Source organism: Pinus tabuliformis, chromosome 5_2 (genome assembly GCF_031772625.1).
Source record: "Pinus tabuliformis cultivar Carrire ecotype Pingquan chromosome 5_2, CPIR1, whole genome shotgun sequence".
Taxonomy (NCBI): Eukaryota; Viridiplantae; Streptophyta; class Pinopsida; order Pinales; family Pinaceae; genus Pinus; species Pinus tabuliformis.
The window spans coordinates 454,191,235-454,198,398 of record NC_142306.1 but is presented as its reverse complement, the minus strand read 5'-3'; positions in this window follow the sequence as shown (position 1 = coordinate 454,198,398).

Sequence of the window (7,164 nt, the reverse complement as noted above, 5' to 3'; positions counted from 1 at the left end):
CAAGGCGAAGATGAAGATGTTCCAAAGGCGGTTGGCCAAGGCACAAAAAAGGAGAAAAAGGCCCGATCCCCTCCACATCTTGGCCGAGGCTTCCTTGAAGGAGCAAGGCACTAAATAGCTTAGTCACAGCACAAATTCCAAAAAATTTTGAGCATTTTGGGTCATTTTTTGTTTTTTCAGGCAAAAAACAGGTTTTGCCCTCTCAACGAGTCTCACCCCCCGCGCGACCCTTTCATTTGGCTACTCTTTTCCGGGGAAACTCAACATTTCCAGATTTTTCATGAAAAGTTACACATGCTCATCCATTTCCAAGAGATTTTATGAAGTTTTGGGCCTCCTGAAAGTCACAAAACAAGCAAAAAATGACTTTCTGCCACATTTTTGACACACAGAAAGCAGTCTTGGGAGATTGAAATTTTGGAGGGGCAACTGACCACCAAATTCAGAAATTTTAGTTGGGTTGGAAAGTAGACATCTAGACCTTTCTAACAAGCCTACTCTTGCCTCATTTGGACACCAGGAAGTGCCCCAAAAGTGCCCTCAAAGGTGCGCGACCCGTCAGGAAATGGCGCGCGACCCATCAGGCAAATTTCTCAAAATTTCAGTGTACAGCTCAGCAAAACGCAGTTTTGACTGTGTTTGATTTTTTGGAATGGATTGTCATCCTCCTTGATGTAAATAATGTAATTTTATGACAATTTTACACTTATGTATCTCTTCTAGAAGATTCATTCATGAAATAGGTGAAAATTAAATGAATGAATTGGTTTCCTAGCTTATAGAGGCAAGTTGTTTTGACTGCCTAGTTTTCAGTGCTTAGTTTAGAATTGGTTGAAACAGCTCCTAGGATAGTGAGCTCGACCCCTAGAGGCAGGGAAAGATGTTAGATGATCTATATTATGTACTCTCTTGCTCATTTTCATGGTGGGACTCTTGAGGGAGAAGCTATTATTGTATTATTCACTGTATCTCTGCAATTTTTGGCTAAGGAAGACCAGGGTTTTGCAGTCCTTTTTGGGATTCTTGTGGTTACATGTATTGATGGTGTGTTTCTCTATGTACTTGTAAGTGTGTTATGTGAATCATTTCCTTTCTTTTCCTTCTGCACATTAAGAAAATGAAGTGTTAAAGTAGAACTCATGACTGTCATGCTCTGCTTTTAAGTTTGTTTAATTTCAATGTTTTCTACTGTTTAAGGAGAATTCAAAGTTATTGTTTGCTCTCCTTAGCTCCTCACCTGTCTTTCTCATCCATTCACCTCAATCTAAGGCATCAATACTGTCTCCTATCTCGCCCCAAAGAACCCCCTGCAGAAACTGTGTCCAATCCCCGCACCCAAAATTGCCATCTCCTCAATTTGCCACCAAAAACCCTAAAAACCCCAAATCAACCCTTTGATCAGTTTACTAGCCTAAAATCAGTGTTACCCTATTGGTCATCTCACCAATTGAAGATCTTTACCGAGAGAGACCGGAGAGAGCCCTCTCCTGCCCCGTAGGGCTAGCTACGAGGCTAAGTGGTTTGATGTTGCCTTGAGGTTTACCTTTCTCAGCCTGAGGTGAAATTTCAAGCGCTAACAGTTACATCATTGTTAAATCTGCTTCCAATCTTCCAAATATTGAATTTCATTCCAATAATCCCTGGCACACTGAAAAAATTTGGCCATCAAGTCTGATCATTTTTACCAACATCATTTGTCTTGTGGTCACCTAATAAGTGTGGAGTTACATATGCACTCTCAACTCAGTTTTTATATAAAAACTGCATTATCCATGTACTATCAAACCATTCTTCCGACAAAGTTTCTAATTTTCCAACAAAATACAAATGCCCGAAAGAAATATAAAAAAGGTTTGTAAATCCTCAACTGTGGGAGAACCACCACTAACCTATTATTTAAAAAGAAATTGAGTATATATATATAAACGTATAGAGAATTACCAATCTCTTCTATAAAACTTTATATATACCCAATTTTAAACATACCTTACCCAATACCAATGACACTGGGCATCTCAAGACATACCTTACCCAATATCAATGACACTCGGCATCTCAGTTTACTGAGTAATTTTATATACTTGAACGTCAAATTTACAGGTTTAAATTAGAAGCATATCTACAGAATGTTAGATTCCAGGCCTTGACGGAATAATCAAAAGGATTCCATGGTTGGGATGTGGAGTCAATATTCTTTGCATAACTAGGTAGGATGATTATTTCTACAGGAAGATCAATGTGACATTATGTGAAGTTTTTTTGTTAGAATGAAAAAAACCGCTTGTTTTTATTAATATGTATAAAGAACCCGTACATTATATGGGAAAATATTTCTCAAAAGTAGTCCACTATATGTGAATCATATGCACCATGTGAAAAACTATATACTATCACGAATAAAAAACGAGTAAAGGTGGAGAATATTAGAAATTGTAATTACTCCCGGATCAGGAGTTGGCTAAAATTAGAGAGTTAGTTAATTGAGTATTGAGTCAAGTCAAGCGCTAGATGAAGAGTTAAATGAAGTCCATATTTAGAGTGTGAGTTAACTGATTTAAGTATGTGTGCATGTCAACTTGTTTTAGGCGAGTCGCTAGTTGGGAAAGTTTAAATACCCTTCACAGAGTTCATTGTAAAAATAAAGTTTTGTGCTATCAATAAAAGAACAACCACTTATGTGTTTTGTGTGTGAAATTGTTGTTTTGTCCCCTCATCCTCTCCAACAAATTGATACAAATTGATATCAGAGCGAGGTTACAAAAAGTCACAGAAAACGGATTAGCACCTTTCTGTGAGAAAGAAGAGAGAAATAATTTTTCCTCTTGTTTGAGCTATAACGCACCTTACTGTCGTATACAGGACGACAGGGCGTTATAACGCTGGTAGGATTAATAGAGAGCCACGTTACAAGTCTCTGACTTACTGTGTTTCGCATGCATGCGGGTTCCTTCCGTGGTTGAAAGCGTTAGAGCACTAACGCGAACTATCATTGTCGTGGAAGGTGTTAGCACGCAGGCCTCAAGTAGTGAAGCAACCACTGGAGTTGTGGCTTGTGAGTAGCTTGCAAAGCTGCATGGAGAAAGTTATGTAGTTGAGCTGTAGGTCGTTCTTAAGACAGTTGTGAGAGAAAACTAGCATACCATGTCAGTTGTAATTCCTCTTAGCTTAGACGCCATGTCGAAAGGTGTGTGGGCCCGAAAAAAAAGTGAAGAACTTGCGTAGTAGTCAAGGAATTCCGCTGGTGAGAAGTCAGAAGCGCGTGGGAAAATTTGAAGGGCAAGACCATACGAAGGCAAGTTTAAAAGGTAATCTCATAAGAGTTTGAACGAGCTTTTATGAAAAAGAGATTTTATAAAAGGTTAAGGATTTTATGAAAAATACGATTTTATAAAATGTTGAAGGATTTTTTTCCTAAAGGAGATTTTATTAAAATTTTATGAAAGATTTGAGTTTTACAAAAGGGCTCTTATTAAAGTGATTTTTGAAAAAGGTTTGGCAAAGATTATAAAAATATTTTTATTGGCAAGAGAATTTAGGGCTTTGTAAAGTCCATCTGTCTATAAAATTATTTGATTTTTTGTCAAGCATGACAGTTTTTTGGGTGAAGATTGTGCCTTACGGGGTACATGTTGAAAATCATATTTTCTTTTGGGGGCAATATGGAAAATAACATCATGCAATCAGGAAAGAAACTATAAAACAGAGGAAAATACCACAGTCATGGGTTGCAAAGCGCGACTGAAGCATATTAATAAAATAAATCAAAAAGAAGAGGCAAAGATCATTGCCATGGTTAGAGAAGTTCAGGTTGCAGCCGAGGAACTGAAAAGTCTAGCAAAATACAAAGAAGAATTTGGTGCAAGGGGGAGTTCAGCTTATTCCCTCCTCTTACCTTAGACATCGAGGGAATAAGCTGAACTCCCTTGTAGGTGAAGGGTATTTAACCTTTTCGACTAGTGACTCATCTAAAATATCTTGACATGCAACCACACACTAAAAGACGTCTGTCACTTAACTCGGCTTGACTCAACGCTCAACACTGAACACTCAACGCTCAGTTAAATGACTCTCTAATTTTAGCCAACTCTTCATGCAGGAGTAATTACAATTTCTAACACTCCCCCTTAATTACGATCGTATGACTCAACATAACTCAAACATGACTCAACATGACTCAACTATGCATGTTAGGCTTACAATATAAATTAACTCAATTATCACCTAAACATCCCTACTGGTCTATGTCTCAGCTAGGCTTACAATGACTCAAGACTTTCACAATTTTGCGTTTTCTTTCTTCCAAATTTTATATCCTCGAAATTGCTTCGTTTTCTATTGCAAGTTCTTGTTGTAGGCTCCATATTTCTTTACTTGTTGCTGTTGCAACTTTTCTTTGTCTTTTTTTGAATTTGTGTTGAAACATAATCTGATCTTATCTAATAGACATTCCTCTTCAAATATTCGTTTAACCTTGGACTACTTCCACAACATTGCAGCTTCAAACTGTCTTATTTGCTCTACTTCTTGTGCTTCATATAAATGTCTTTCTTTCTGCCATATTTCCGGATAGAAAAATTGTATCTCTGCCCAACTCCATTGTTGAAAAATGGTTTCAATGCATTCATCTTTGTTTTTCATATCATTCTTTTCACTTTCATCATCAGGTACTGCTTCTTTAAGACTTGCATCAATTTGTTCTATTGGTTTCCGAATCCATTCTTCAATGAGCTTCAAATCTGCATCAAATTTATTAACAACGTTGCTTTCAACTTCTGCTCCCATGCTATTCTGAACACCTACATATTCAAAAACAATGTTAAAAACATATTTATTATGCTCTTTAGTGAGAGCGTCCTGCTCTACATCTTCCTCTCTGCCTTCTTTTCAATTTCACTGAAACTATCTTTGACTATTATGTGGTCAGTGGATATTCTCATAAAAAACTCTTCAATCACCTTATCATGTTCTTGATCATTAGCTTCTCCTAGATGACATAGTGCTTCATGAGAAATTCCAACTACTTCATATATTGCTGCTACAGTGGTAGCTTCAACCTTCAATTCTTCATCAAACATTGTGCTTACCATATTGCCACAATCAATCCCTATTTCAAAAAAGAAACCACACACATCATCAACATAATTTTCATTTACACTATGGTGGGATATCTGAGCATGCATGTGCTCATTGTCAATTTCATTGACAATTTCAACTTCACCAAATCCATCAACTACAGTTGGTTACACCAATTCACATCTCACTTTGCAGTCATCATCCACATGTGTTTCATCACAGTGGGATTCACCATCATCTGCATCATCCACATTACAATGGATTCCTTGAGCATTTATATGCTCTTGCTCTACTTCACATACAAAGGCTATTGCTTCTCTCTCTGCAATCTTTGTTGCATCTTCTTCATCCATATGCATGCTTGTGTAATGGGTTTCAATTTTATGGTCTCGACAACCATCATCCACTTTTGAGTGGGATTCTCCAAGCTCTATTTCCCTCTCAGAGTCTTGCTCATCTAGTCTCAGATCTGCAGGTGACTTCTTTGCTTGTGACATAACTTGTTGCTGCATGTCACTCCCCCTTGCACCAAATTCTTCTTCGTCTTTTGCTAGACTTCTCAGTTCCTCAACTGCGGCCTGAACCTTTCTAAACATGACAACAATCTCTGTCTCTTCTTTTCGATTCATTTTCTTAGTCTTCTTCAATTGTGTTTTGCGACCCATGATTGCGGTCTTTCCTCTGTTTAATAGTTTATTTCCTGATTGCATGAGGCTATCTTCCATATCGCCCCGGAAAGAAAATATGATTTTCAATATACACCCCCATAAGACACAATCTTCCCCCAAAAATTGTCATGCTTGACAAAACACCAAAATATTGTTGAGAGCAAAGTCCTAAACTCACTTTCCAATAAAAAACTCATTCTTTTTCTTTTAATTAAAAAAAAATCTCCCCATAATTTTTAACAAAACCTCTTTTCCGAAAAAAAAAATCCTTTTATAATCTTTGCACCTTTTTACAAAAACCACGTTAATAAAAACCTTTTTGTCAAACAAATCTTTTATAAACTTTTAATAAAATTTCATTTGGAAAAAAATTCCTTCAACCTTTTATAAAATCGTTTTTTTTCTTCATAAAATCCTTAACCTTTTATAAAATCCATTTTTCATAAAAGTTCGTTAAAATTCTTATGAGCTTACCTTTTAAACTTGGCTTCTTATGGTCTTGGCCTTTGAATTTTCCCACACGCTTCTGACTTCTCACCAGCGGAATCCCTTGATTAAGCAAGTTCTTGACTTTTTATTTTTCGAGCCCACACACCTTTCGAAACGGCGTCGGCTTTCTCTGACAGCTGTCTTAAGAACAACGTACAGCTCGACTGCGGAACTTTCTCCGCGCGGCTTTGCAAGCTATTCACAGACGACAACTCCAGCTGTTGTTTACGACGGTTAAATTTTTTGACTTTGTTAACGCGGCCTTCATGCTTGTGGCCTGCGTGCTGACGCATTCCACGGTGACGAACTCACGCGTTAGTTGTCTAATGCTACGTTATGAATATAAGTTTGACCCGCTTGCATCTAAAAGGGTGCAATTTAGTAAAGTAATAAGTTGATTGAAGACGTATAGAGATGAGGATAAATGAATTTTGATATACATAATTCACGTTATATAGTTTTAGTAAATCTAACGGTTAGGAGCAAGTGTTTTTTTTTTTTTTCTATAAAGTCATAGGTTCAAAACCAAAGGGATAAAATATATATGCTTTTGTAAATTTAGTAGTCAAATCACTCGTTAAAAATAAGTCCCTTATTCCACAAACAAAAAATTCACATACACCCATATAGTATCTTATCTCACAAACAAAAGATTCTTATACTAATAGATAAAAAAAAATCAAAACATTTAATCTAATTATACATTTAAAACACATTTTAAATAACTAAAATTCAAAATTTTATTAAAAAATAACTAAATTTTAATTTATTTAAGGGAAAAAAAAAACATAAATCAATTACACTGCATCACAATTAACTCATCCATCAACTCCTCTCCGTAACATTTAATTCTCAAAACTAATAAGAACTAAATTCCACACCTACCAATTAATTTACAGCTAATAAATTTGACATATACCTGAATTATGTTGAA